The following is a 14714-nucleotide window of genomic DNA, read 5'->3' on the forward strand; positions in this document are numbered from 1 at the left end:
AGTGTGTTTGCTGGGTATTAAAGTCTTGACATTAGCTAGCCACTCTGTCCGTTTGGGAAAGGGCTATGTTTCCATGGATGAGATTGCACGGAAGTTCAATTCTGCACCGCTAGATGGTGCACCGTTTAAGAGCCCGATTCTTCACCATTAAAGTCAAAAGGAGTTTTCCCAATGAAGCCAGTGGGAGCAGAATCTAACCCTAAAAATAAGAACCAGTTTGTAAAACATAAATATATTATCATACACACAGAGACTCCGTTACTTGTGTAACTGCTACCCATCTCTGATTAAAACTACCAGACATTTACAAATCCAATTCATTTTTCATAATTCACGCTGTATACTTCTGTGTTTCTTTCTCCGTGGGCAATGAAAATAGCCTAGTCTATTTCACTTTCTGATTCTTATACACTAGCACAATACTGTTTATGTGAGTTTCAAGCTCTAGTTAAATACAGGCAATCTTAAAGTTTTCACTTTTTTTAATTGCATGAAAATATTTCTGTTGATACTGTTTTAAAAAAGATTTAAAAACATAAATGTATAAGCTACTTCACAATTGTCCTTTTAAATTCATTGTGGTTGATAAACGTTTTAAAAATTAATTAGCTGATTAGATGTGATGTGCACGTATTATCGAGGGTCTCCTAACAAACAAACAAAAACAACTCCCCCAAAACAAACACTCTCCACTTCTCTGTTTACATTGTTACCACACCACGTACGTATAGGTTAATTTCTGCTCTGGATTTTGCATATAAACTTTTCTGTTGCCAGTGGGAGTTAGCTGAACAAAGGAAAATGTTAAATAAACTAGTTTCCACACTGACATTATTTATATTTTTTCAAAAGGAAATAGATTTGAAACCATCAGTCTCCAAAAACGTTGATTTTAGTTAATCCAATGATCCCTGAAGACACACTGACATTCAGGGTGGATTTTAACAACCTCCTTGTGGAAAAAATAGGTAAAAATAAAACCTGAGTGTCCTGAGCCTTTGTTTGACTAGAACACTCGGAGTTTTTTCTTTTTCTTTCTTTCTTTCTTTTTTTTTTAGGGGTGGGAGTCGAGGTGATCCTTGCAGTGGGAGATTTGGAGCTGCCCCGCAGCTCCTCTTCTTCCCGTTAGATCTCTTACAAATGGGATTTGTGCTGTCAAGCCTGATAAGTCCCAACCTCACAATAAATATCTGGTAGTTCAGGGACTGTGGATTCAAAAATACACACACTGGGAAGAACCACACAAGGCAGCACAGCCTCCTGCTGTTGCTCCCACTGAATTCATTACCAATGTTGCTGTTGATTTCAGTGGAAGCAAGACCAGCCCCTCAGCATATGGCTTGTCTCCCACATAACCGTGGGCCGGAGCTGAGTGAGGTTCTGATGCAACCGCTAAGGGCCACGTACTGCAATCCTTACCCAGGCAAAACACCCTTTGCTTTCCATCTGTGCGAGACCTACAAGGAAATCCAGCTGAACTGCAGAGCCGAATCCCACCCCTGCCCAGGAATTCGGGTGCTTTAGTCACAGAGGTTCAGGACACCCCACTTTTATTTATTTTTGCACAAAGAGCAGTGTTAATAATTGGCCTGAATGAGGATTTACTGCCTGGGCTCTACGGTTGTACTCCCAGTGCCCCAGAGTGGCCCTGAGGAGAACAGATACTTCAGCAGTTATTGCTGGGAACCCAAAGGCAGCAGGAGATTATGTGCAGGAAGGGAGCTAACTCCATAATGTACTTGCATTACTGAGGCACCAGCAAGTCAGAATCTACCTGCTCCAAACAGTGACTCCAAGGGAACTTTTCAGCCAAACCAGAAGAGATGGAAGAATCTCAACCAGTTTAAAAGAATATCACCATCGCTGCATAGAGATTCAAACCTTTATTCCCATCGCTTTCCTTAGCAAACTCTGAGTGTGACCCTCTCCGTTTCATGTTGAATCTAGCAGTGTTTTATTCTCCCTTTCCCTGTGTTTGCATTTTTTTCCCATGGGATTTTACTCTCTTCCTTCGTTTGTTGAAGTTTGTTTAGCAGACCAGGCGCTGGAGGCTAAGGCAAATATTTCCCAAGTTAAACAACCTTAAGTGGACCAAGAAACACCCGCTGTCTCTATCCGCGGTATAAATAATACACAAATATATAAAAATAGTATATAAATCTGTAAAACAAATAGTATACACGATGTAATCTATACATGCACCGAAAAACATTTAGAAATATTTGCCTGAAAAAAAAAGTAACCCTTGGCACTCCTATCGAATGGGTAAGAGGATGGGGACGTTTGGATGCTAGCTCTGTTACCGAGACCAAGTTAAGTCAACACGATTTATTTTAGCGGAGCAAAACATCAGCTTATCATACGATCTGCCATTCTTCAAAGCGCTGAAATGAGCCAATACAGGGAAAAGACACATGTTTCTTTTCACAAGAAAGGACAGAGAGCCGCCCGTGCAACAACCACGAGCCTGCTTCACCAAAAGTCACTTGCGGGGTGTGTGTCTGTGTGCGTGTGACGGGGCGCGGGGATTTGGAAACCAGGGGGAGTTTTTCCCTTTTTAAATCATAAGCAGACTTTCCAAGAAGAAAAACAATCCGGAGCTGTTTTCACTGGAGGTTGTAAAGCAAGACTAAAACAGAGCTGGAAATATAAACCAACTGACAGATCTCCCAGCTGTTTCGCTGCCTGCCTCCAAACAAGCCTGATCTCTCTCTTTCTCTCTGTTTCCCCCAGATCTCCCAGGTCCGGGTCTGTGTCGTTTCGATCTAAATAAAGAATAAATCGGTGGCCGGCATTCCCTCTCCCCCAAAATTACTGAGTCAGATAGCTTTGTGGGATTTGAAACAGGCGGGGTGCCTATGGATAAGAATAATCTATAACTGCACTGGAAGGTTTCAGAGTAGCAGCCGTGTTAGCCGGTATTCGCAAAAAGAACAGGAGGACTTGTGGCACCTTAGAGACTAACAAATGTATGTGAGCATAAGCTTTCGTGAGCTACAGCTCACTTCATCGGATGCACTGAATGCATCCGATGAAGTGAGCTGTAGCTCACGAAAGCTTATGCCCAGATACATTTGTTAGTCTCTAAGGTGCTACAAGTCCTCCTGTTCTTTTTGCACTGGAAGGTGTCTGCTATACTGACAAAGAGAAGCAAACTTTTTATGCCTCAGCACACAAGCTTGATTTACCCGGGGGGCTTGGGAAAAAATCTTCCCACTCCAAATAATGTTAATCAATTGATCTATGCAAAACTGGTCTTGTCTTCATCTTCCTTGTGTATTGGGCCACTCCGACAGACAGCATATGGATTCAGATAGACTCTGGGGTGGTTCCCAGCATTCTTTTGGTTCACAATCCCCAGTGCCCCAGCTCTTCTAATCAATTTCAAATCTTTCTTAGCTGACCCCTTGTTTCTGGGGCCTTCCCAGTTAGTCTCCAGTATCCCAGCCTTTCCCAACTAAGTACTGGTTTTGGTGATACTTTCTGGTCTTGCTAAGGACCCAGTCACACCTTCCCCTAATCTTTTTGGCCTTCTTTTCTGCCAGATCCCAACACAAGGTTGTTGACTACCACATCTGTGCCTCTCTGCCTGCCTCTCCTTCTCCCTTCTGGTTGTATCTGAGTACAGAATGATTGTTTCAACCTGTTAATGTCCTTATTTTGTTGGTACAGTATGAACTTGTCTGTCTGATATGGGGAAAGCCTGAAACCGATGCACCTGGATTTTCAGTTTCCAGTAGGTTTTATATAATGTCAGACACATGTTGTAAATAACTCAACTCCTCTTGTTGAAGGAGGCAAAACAACAGAAAAGAATCAGAATCTTTCCCACAAATGTAACTGCTACAAAATGGGGAGGAATCAGGTTCTTCTGAGTTTAAAATGCGAAGTTTTTAAAACCAATTTTCAGTTGCTGCTTCTGCTCTTCAGAGCATTTACCATCTAAGTCCTTATGAGCAGAGCTTGTTTGTTTGGCTGGGGATATGGGTTAATGCTTTGGCTCTGATTCTAGAGCATTATGTAGGGTCATTAAAGTTAAACACTGTTTACAAAACCTGGGACGTGAGCAAGTATCATTTTCACAGATACATGCTGGTTTATGGTGGTCAATGATTTCTGTTCGGTCAGGTCAAGGGAAACAGTCTGTACCTTTTGCTTTTCATAGCTGCGTGAACTTCGGCTTCCACCCATTTTAAAATGTCTCGCTTTATATCAATCACTTTCTTGCCATGTGAAATGATTCACAAGTTGCATGGGTGAGGAGAGGGAGAGGCGTCGATGCATGCCAGGTACCTGTCCTGTTGTTTAATATCTCTTCAACTCTTCTACTCAACCCCTTCAAAAGCACGGCCGGCCTCCAGGGGACCGCTAGGGGGCAACAAACACCGCAGTAGAAGGCAAAGGGAAAACGTGTCTGTAAAAGGCTTCATTCTGCACAAAGGCAGCTAAGCTTACAAGTAATATTGATTCATTTCTGCAGTTTGTGTGACTTGTAAATGGCCCGTAGAAGTATTTCTTTAAAAAGGTCCATTTTATTATCAACAGAAAGGCAGCTCGATTTGGTCAGCAGCTCAAGAAATGGACTTAATGACCTATTCATGAGAACCAGGCAAATTTACCCATGAATCTGATGTTCTTTCATTTTCACCCTGTAAACGTGCACATTTTCTGTCGAAACAGGCTCATGCCATTAAATCCCAGCCTCTTACAGGTACTAACTGTATTTAGATTAAAAAAAGAGAGGCAATGTTTCTTGATTGCTCTATTTGGGTAAGGGGAAGACTCTCTGCTCATTCCAGAATTGCCCAGACCTGAAACAGAACAAAGAAAGGCTTCCAGAGATTGAGCACTAGAGGGTAGTGTTTTAGAGTGAGGCTTGCAAGGATATCAAGAAAATATTTTGATCATATAAACTGGAGATAAAAAATCAGATACATGGTGCCACACTGATGTAACTCTCTATGGGTTTCACTTGTCCTACTGGGTCTTGAGAAGAAAAATCCTCTATTTCTTTCCATTTTCACTAGAGTGAGAGCAAACCATATTTGTTCAGTGCAAAAAGCCTAACTAGCTTGAAAAGGAAAAACATGAAATATCAACTTTCTTTGCAAGTGTGATCCTTCTGGAGTGGGTTTGCCTTCAAAATCGAGAATAGTTATTAAACTCTATCAGTGGGAAGGCACACAGACACACAAGGGCACAACTTAGGGTCTGTCAACATTTCCACTTATAGATCCTTATTACTTACTACTAAATATTTGCCCTGGGCTTAAAGTTGCCAAACAAACTTTCAGCTTTCAAACTATTAGGGAGCAGGCTTTACTTTTGCAGTTTATAGACCCATTACACTTTCATAGAGTCTCCCTAATTCCAGGATTATAGAGTGTAATCATGTCAGCTGTTTAATAAAATATTTCTTCCCACAAGCTATTTATTAAAAAGTGCATGCCTGAAAAGTAAACTCCTCATAAAAATTACATTATTTTTCCATGTGGACTGGAATTGTTTAAACCTTAATTTTGCATCAGTTGGAAATCCTAAGTAACATTTTATTTTCCTACATTTCCTGGTTTGGGGGTTAAAATGAAACTCTGAGACCACAGCTGATTAGGAATTTTTTTTCCTTATGAAAAATATTGACAAAAATGAAAATCTTTTATTTTAGTCAAAAAGCTTTTGACAACTGACACCACAAATTGTTCAGTTTAAACTAAAACAAAAAATACTGGTTCCACGTTTTCAGTTTTTCACTGAAAAATGGGAAATTTTTGGGAAAAAATCCATTTAGTTGAACATCCATTTTTGTAGAAACAAAGTTTCAGCAAAAAAATTTCAAGCAGCTCCAGAGAGAACATTCTTTTCCAATATATTCCTACAGCTTGCAAGATAGTGGGGCAAGCTTTAGAATTGATTTTAGGTAACTGCAGAGGTATGCACAGTAGTTCACTTGAAGGAAATTTTTAAAGAATTGTAGAAAAGCAGAGGGCTATTTTAATATATAAGTGCAAAAAGGATTGGGGTACGGCTACTGGGATACTGGGGAAAATGTCTGTTTTTAATTCACAAGATCAGTCAGGATACAAAGCAGGAATTAGCTACATACAAATTAGACCTGGATGAATAGTACAAAATATTTTCCATGGATATCCTTTTGAATGTTTAAAGAAATTTGCATCAGCCAATTTGATGTCTCTTTTGTTTGCATTCCACAAACATCTATGTGATTGAGTTTTGCGACCCAAAATACTTGTGAAAAAGCAAATTTTAAGCTTAAAATCTCATAAAAGATTAATTTTTAAAATTGCTTTCTGTGAGCACTCACACGAGAAACCTGACAATGAGTCATGCTTATCCAGTCAAGTCACACAGACAATACCAGGTGACTTATGTACCCAATTACAATGAAGTAACACAGCTCTATTAGCTAGCTGTAGGTAAAACATAACGACTAAATCTGAGAATGGATAAAACAGACCAAGTTCATCAAATCAGTTGTTCATTACAAGTCATTCACTGGACTCTAATAAAAATATAGGTTCATAAACATGCGCACAAAAGAAACAATAGTGGATACTTAACTTGTTTCTTCTAATATGTAGAAAGAAGGCCAAGTATTTGGATTTCATTCAATTTGTATAATTCAAATACGACAATGTATAATTAAATCCATGCACACTGTTACACTCTATAGTATTAGTAAGCCCAGAATTAGGAGGACTCTATGAATGTGTAGGGAGGCTATAACCTGCTGGTTTAGGGCCTGATTCCTAACAGTTTGCGATAGCTGGCAGTGACATGGTAACTGCAGTCTCTATCACGTCAATGATCAGGGGATAAAAGGCACTGAGACTGGAGATGCTTGGATTTGAATAGAAGGACGGCAGCAGTTTCAGAGCCAGTGTCTCTAATAAATGATATTCAAGACAGATTGTCTTTTTCTTTCTGAAAACAAAGAAATTAATGAAACAGGAAATCCAAGGCAAAGAAATTCCAGTGTTTCCCCATCATCCTGTTGTGGCTATTAGTATGGCAGTGGTCTGAGATCATATACTAAGGAGCCTAGTGTAACACAGCATGGACATGATTCTACCATGAGAGTCATAGGAGAGCTTTTAGCAAAGTGTCTGATCACACGTACCATGTGATGTGAGAGCCGAGAGCTGCCTCTGCACCAAACAGAACAGACGAAAAACAATATTTGTGATGTGATTTCCCTCAAAGGGGACATATTTTAGGCAAAACATATGGGGCTAAATTTTCAACTGGCCAACTAAACATAACCAGACATTTTGCACACTGATTTTATACACAGAACATGTATATTCACACGTAAAGCAAGCAGTTAGATGCACAAGTACCGAACTGGTACCTGGATGCTCAAGTGTGCAAGCAAATATGAGAGTGGCATGCAAAAATGGGGAAGTGCAAAATTGCAAGTTTATAGGCATGTTTAACAGCATGGCTTATAGTATTTACAAATATTATTCCTTAAAAAGCACTGTTCTGCAGACCTTCCACCAAACAGAGATGACAGTAATATTGGAAGGAATTACAGGCTCTGAGTTCTCTTCTGATTACCATGCAGATGGCTTAGATATATTGAGCCAGATGCTCAACTGGTCTAAATGAAGTCAAGGTAGCTTCGCTGATTTAGACAAAGCGAGGAGCTGCCTGTTTTTATTTTTTCACCAATCTGCTAATGTAAAGGCTTCAATGGAAACACTAGCACAAAAACTGTGTGGATTTGGGGATCATCTCTGGGAAATTTAACATTTTTTTCATCATTTGGAACAAATATAATCCTGCTCCTATATTTTTCCTGCTCGTTAAATGGAAACACAGATCAACATGCTGATACTTTCTTCAGAAGGTAAGAAGCACCTTCCAACATGAATAAACCCAGAGTTTTGTAAGAGAATTAATTTGGCATATACTTTTGAAATGGCAGCCTTGGGCGCAGTTAATAGACACCCTGTGTGAATGTTTTGAACCATGTCTGTACTTTGAACTGTGCATAAGGGCTTAACTACACAGTGTGGCAATGCGCAGCAGAGAGGTGTGAATTCTAAAGTGCACCGATGTGTTGCTCACTAACTGGTCTGTGCGGACCCTGCTGCTGTGCATTAAAAGTTCCCTAATGCACAATAACACACCTATACTATGCTGCGTGTACTATGTTAACATACATATGGACAGAGTAAGGGTCTTGTGGATGAGCTCAAAGGCAGGGAGCACTTACTTGTAGGGGACTGTGTGGAAGAAGGCCTGGATGCGATTGTGAAGAATAGGCTTGTGCTTGCAACAAGCAGGCACAACGGGGCAGGCTAAGGGCAGAAGGAGATGCTCTGAAGTGAAACCAGGCTTGATGGTGGGTTTTGAAAGGTGTGTTTAATTCCTATTTTAAAGGTGTCTCCTAAATGCTAGGGAGCTGGTAAAGTGCCTGTTCATCTGTGGCCCCAAGCTACTCCCGGTTAAATAACAGTTAAAGTTGTTCGAGCATTTTTGGTGTGTGTGCATTTTCCCACCATTTGTCATTTTCACAGGCTTTAAAGACATAAATCTCATGGAATGCTGGCTATGTATATACAGCATGAGAGATGCAATCTCTCCCACCATGGGCACAGTGCCCAATGCAAGCGATGGAGCATGTGTTGGGGGAGGGGAGAAGGGCTGTAGAAAAGAAAGAGTGATTTATGAAAATGACAGCCTGGAGATTGCTCCAATTCCAGAAGTTGGGCTAAGTGTGAATGTAATTGACAGATATTGGAACTTTGCACAGACACAGGCGATGTTTTCCATGGACTAGGAAAATGCCTGCATACTAACTACCTTCTGCAGGAGATCTTGCTTTTTTTCTTCCAGCCCCGTGTCTGATGAATCCCCCGAATATGATCTATTCCTCACCTTAGCGCCCAGAGCCCTGGTGCTTCTGGAAAACGAGAGGACAGCATCCCTGCAGGAGGAAATGCCACTCACTGAAAGACACCAACCTGCACAGCCTCCAAAGGCTGCCAGGGGCTGTTCATCAGTGAAACCCCACAACCTCTCGCCGCAGGAGAGCCATTTGTCAGACACACAGTCTTCACCATTGCCATAGTCAAAGGCACATTCTGTGGGAACGTTAGTAAGTCTGAAAATGTTAACAAAAGTTCCTTTAACCTCTGGCTCACTCCCCTCCTCCTTCCCCTTGCCTTGAAAACTTCATGCTGTTTTTTTTTTTTTAATCAATTTGATCATTGAGTGCACAGATCCCTTGAAGGGTGTTTTATTTCTGAAGTGGGCAATCTTAAACGTGGTTGGACTTTAACTTCCCACTGACAAATTTGCAATTCTAATATAGTGATATATTCATGGGCCTGCAGGCAAAGTAGTTCTCCAACTAGGAGGAACCTCCTCCCCCACACCTTCTTCTCCTTTCTTTTCCACCTAAGAACTGACCGATTTGCGGTTTGGATGCCTCCCCCAGATATTAAACAGAGTGGATGGAAAAGGTTTGTTCGGCTTGAGTTTGACTTTCCCCCATCTTGCAATTCTTGGCTTGGAGTCAAATTCTTGTCCATTCCCCTGAACTGCCTGGTCCCCAGCCAGCCCCACTGACTTGCTCTCTCCAAGGTGTTGACAGAATGTTTTTCAGCTGTACCAAAGGCCACAGATTTTATGTCAGACTTCAAGATACACAGCTTGATAAACATGTCTGCCTCTAGCGATTGGCAGCGTGCTTTCTGGAAAAGAAAACAAAAAGTGTTTTATATAAACAAGCGAAGTGGTATGAATAGCACAGAATAACAAGGCTTTGAAGGTGTGCCTGAGTCCTTAGCTTTTGCAGTTAAGTTTCTCTCTGCAAAATACTCTCCCCTCCTCCACCCACCATCCCTGGAATTGCTCTCGATACCCATTCCCTGCTGGGAGGAACAAACACACGCAACAGTGGAATTGCTGTCCACAGAGAGATCTTGAAAAGACTCCAAATAGTAAATATCTTTGGGAAAGTGCAAATTCTGTTTGAATAATGAGCTGGCTGTAGATCCTATGAGAAATTAAGAAAGCGTTCAGAGTGAAACGATTGGCCATACACTGTGTATACCCCGGTACACGCTTCCATGTAATTTTGTGGGCTCAGAACCATTGACTAGATAGGAAAAGACTGCACAGCTATTCCAGACTTAAAGACAACTTTCTAAGTGGATGGATGTAATGTTTGAAGAGTAGGATTGGTCATTTGTTTTAAAGAAATATTATTTAGCACAACGCTGGGCGAGCACGATTCCCATTTTGGGTGGTATCTATATGTGTTTTTTAACATGGTGTGACCTGGCAGGGCTTCTACTCCAGCTTTCAAGCATACACTGACATGCCCAGTCTCCTTTAAGTAGGTTTACTGGCCAAACGTAAGCAAATAAACCAAACAAAACAGTCTGTCAGCTCGCCCTTTGTCCCAGGGTTTCAGAGCCTCCCTTCCCAGGAGACTGGTAATCGTGCTTCCTTCACCTTCTCAGCCAGTCCTTATTCAGCCAGCTCTGCTCTCAGCCAGCTCTGTTACTTTTCTGGAACAGCAGCTCCAGGGCAATCTTCCTGGACACCTGGCCTCTTATTCCAGGGGCCCATCTCAGGAGCTGTCGTTCCTCTCCCCAGGCACAGCCTGTCCCAATCACTTCTCCTCTTCCTGCCCCTGACAGGCCTTTATTCCCACAGATGTAGCCCTGCCCCCTTTCCATGGCTCAGCTGGCCCACCTGCTCTGACACCGGGGAGCTGGGCCTGGCCTACTCACAGGGACCAGCTACCTTGTGACATGGATTCTGGTGATTTACAATCCAATAGATGGATAATGTTTTCCATTCTGGTTATTATTCTTTGTTGGGCAGTAGTACCCAGAGGTCCCTAGAGAGGCGCTGTACAGTCACATGGTCCGAGACAGCCCTGCCCCAAAGAGCTTACAAACAAAATACTGTTCTTCTCGTTCTACAGAGGGGGACCTAGGGCACAGAGAGGTTAAGTGACTTGCCCAAAGTCAAACAGGAAGTCCATGACAGAGCCAGAAATCTCCCATCCAGTGTCTTAGCTACAAGACCATCCTTTCTCCCAGATAACACAATAGCTCAAGAATGCTTTTCATTCTTGCAGGAATTTGATCTAATCTCTGGGAAGCCCAGCTAAGGGTCTCTGGGGAGAGCCCCTAGATATACAACCCACCTGCTTAGGTAGAGCCCCCTATCTGCCACTGCAGCAACTGCAATGAAAACCCAACAGATTCCCAGGAAAGCTGATTAAAATGCTGCCTTCTTGAGGTTTTCCAGGAGTTGCCTGGAAGATTAATGGGATGTTGATCTTCTCTATACTTACCCTGTGTAGTTCATATTATACAGCAGCCAGACTTGGGAATCTGTGAAGCAACATTCTTGTTTGCTAATCAACGTGCGTTCACCCAGGCTGCCAATTGATCAAGGACTTTTGCTCTTTGCAGTCTTTCTGCAACTTGTTTAGTGAGTCTTGAGTGACACTTAAGTACCCACTTCCCCCAGTAAGACACAGCCTTTCAGGTTGTTTGACTTGATGTACCATTGATTAAACATTGGTTAAGAAATCACTGTGACATGTAGAAAGCTGTAGGTAAAGTATACAAGAGTGCTTTGGGGTAGTTTAACAGAGAGTCTTATTGTAAGACCTTTGGGGCAGTGAGTGCTCTGTGAATAGCCCCATTGATTTTACCATGTGGTAAGGGAGGCAAGCTCTGGCCTTAAATGTTTGGTAATGCTGGGGCTACTCTGAGCCCAGATGGATTTGGCAGGATGAGGCTGATCATTATGAATTGATTACATTATTCCTGACTGTGTGATGCTCTCCATTAGCCACTATACTTTGCATTCAGAGCCATTGCTGTAATCACCCATAGGAAAGTCCTCATGCTATGTCAAGTGTTCAGTTGCAGAGTTTGCGTCTCAGGATATACACCATGCCTGTCAATAACACAAAGCTCATACATCACTCAGAGAAACAAATACAATAATGATCTTCATCTGACATCAATTCAATCATAATATTCAAAATATGCCAGGTACCTGGGCAAGGTACTTCACTTTCTTGTGCATCTCTTTCCTTCCCACCTTTCACCTGCCAGGTCTATATAGAGAGTCAGGTCTTTACAAGACAGTCCCTGCCCCCACTGTGTGTACAGTGCCTGACACAATGGGGCCCCAGTCTCAACTGGGGCTTCTAGGCATTACCAGTAATATCAAGAATAATGTGAACCCAGTGATCCCGGCACCCTGTGCAACTGACATGGGAGGAAGCTGCCCAGTAGCCCTGCTCACTGGTCTCATGTGGGGGATGTCTGACTTCACCTCTGCAACCCCCCTGCTCGCCACCCGCATCCAGCCAGATTATGCAGGCTTGATGGGGGCAGAGTGGTTTCCTTTCAAACCCCCCACTTAATTATGCTCACCAGAACCCCTGAACTTGCAAGTTCCCACATGTGTTCCTTGACATGGCCACAAACGTCGCTGGATTGTTTTTAGAGGGCCACTGAAAGTGTGGTCCTCTAAGTCAGAGATTTGCAAACTTGGGCTTGAAAAACAGGCATCAGGGGGCCATGACTTGTTGCTAAATGGGAGAGTGGGTCCTGGCTAGATAGAAGTGGTTCCTGAGCCATTTTGATATGGACAAAATTGAGAATACCTGCTTGAAGTATGGTAAATGGCCTCCAAAAAGCTTGTCATTCAATCATTACAGGCAGTGAGGAGTTGGGAGTCTTTGAAAAAAGAACCCAACTAACTATTATTATCACCAGAATTTTCTGTCTCCCGAAAGGTTCACTGTTAAGGTTTGTCTGCTTGGAAATACCATTCCGACATGGAGTTAAATGGTTTCTCCTGCCACTTACCAGGTCTTACATCTTGTGAACTTTGGTACACTGGTGTTTGGCACAAATCTAGATGAAAAAACACGGAACTACACATATGGAAGCCCCGAGAGCATCTACACTGTACAAACAACACACAATCTTACACTACATAGTCTCATGAAAATCCTGCCTGATTAGGCGACAAGAACTGCATGTGTGTTATAAGAGCTGTATGTGCATCTTGCAAAAAACCCAGTAGGCTCGTAAGGCAAACGCCAAACTGCAGCAGATGGTGACAGTGGCCTCTTTTCATAGTTCATCCACCTTTGGGGGAAGACGAAAAAAATCCTTTACCACAAAGGCAATTTACAGAAGGAAATGGCTCCCTGGCAGGGAATTTTCTGTGTATTTTTGAACTCCCTGGCTTAGAGCTGCTGCCCAGTTTCTCAGAGGGAGGAGCCATAGTGGAGCAAACCTTCTGCAAACACAATACCACTCGGTATTAAATCAATATGCAGATGAGCTTTTCCCGCCCAAAGACACATGCCAACTACACTCTGCAAACTCCTGATCCTTTTTCTCCGTGAAGTCAATGGCAAACTTTTAACAGGGGCAGGACTGGGCTAAGAGTTGCCGGTGCTTATTTTTTTCTATGTACTCTTTTTCTTTAGTGTCTCCCTTCAGTTTAAAAAAACCCAGAAATAAACTTAAAATGCTGCCCTTTGAGCAATGAACTGTAAAGGAAAAGTAATACAGTGTGGTGTTTTTAAAAGGATAAAAAGCCGGATTCCCATTCACACAAAGACTGTTTTATTTCCTTCTGGTGGAATCCAGGAGGGTTAATTGGGTGTAAATGTAATTTACACCAGAGCAGTGTAAAAGGACTTCAGTGTAAATGAGAATCAGTACCTAAATTTATAGGGCCCAATCCTGCAAATACTTTTGCACATCACTTTACTCCACATTGCTTCAGTGGTACTACTTGTGTGAGCAAAGTCTCTTGTAAATAGTTACAGGCTTTGCCCATGGTTTAGAGTAGCAGAGCATGTGATGATCCAGGTAATGTTGATGCACTGGAGTGTGATGAGTATCTTTCCTCACATCTATACAATTAGTTGGGTCACTGTGCCATGTAAATTTAACCCTAAAAGTGGAAAAAAACATGTCAAATGTATCCAAACGTTCCATTTAGCAGGAGCTGATGGGGTTGTCGTGTGTTGGTACCTATTTATGAAAGGAACCACCCTGGAGTCAAACAATAGCCCTGCTGCACATGGGAGGAAGGATGCACTTCCTGGTTCTGTCAATGGAGACTCTGTGTTTGCTTGTGACCTCCTTTTCCTCAGCTGATTGTGGATCATAAGGATTGCTGCCGTTGGGGCAGGAATAATTAATGGGCTAAGTGTAGGTTAGTGGCTTGTGAGCAGCCAAGGACAAGGCTGGCTGTCCATTTCAGCTTCAGTCTAAACCACAGGGGCACTCACTTCCTGTGTCAATGGTGATCCTGCAATGCTAACAAAAGACCCGCATTGATCATTGCCCTCTGGTAATTACTACCAGTGTGGGGCTGGCCCTCACAACTTGTTGACATCTTTTGACAATTTAAATATGGCCATTTAAAGAGTGCTCTAAAAAGGAAGTGGGCTTAGCTCTGTAATAAGGTGAGTTAGGAACCAAATGACAAATAGTAGCTTTGCAGCTGACTCTAGTGTAAGGTATGCACGGAATCTCAAGTACTGATATTTTAATCCTATATTCCAGAGTCTCCTGGTCAGCCTCAGAGCTTTTTTTCTGATGATTTACCTTACTAGATATTTGAACCCATCTGTTTCTTTGCAAAGTACACTATCCCGAAACTAAAAATCTCTCTTTGTG

This window comes from Chelonia mydas, chromosome 2 (assembly GCF_015237465.2).
Source record: "Chelonia mydas isolate rCheMyd1 chromosome 2, rCheMyd1.pri.v2, whole genome shotgun sequence".
Taxonomy (NCBI): Eukaryota; Metazoa; Chordata; order Testudines; family Cheloniidae; genus Chelonia; species Chelonia mydas.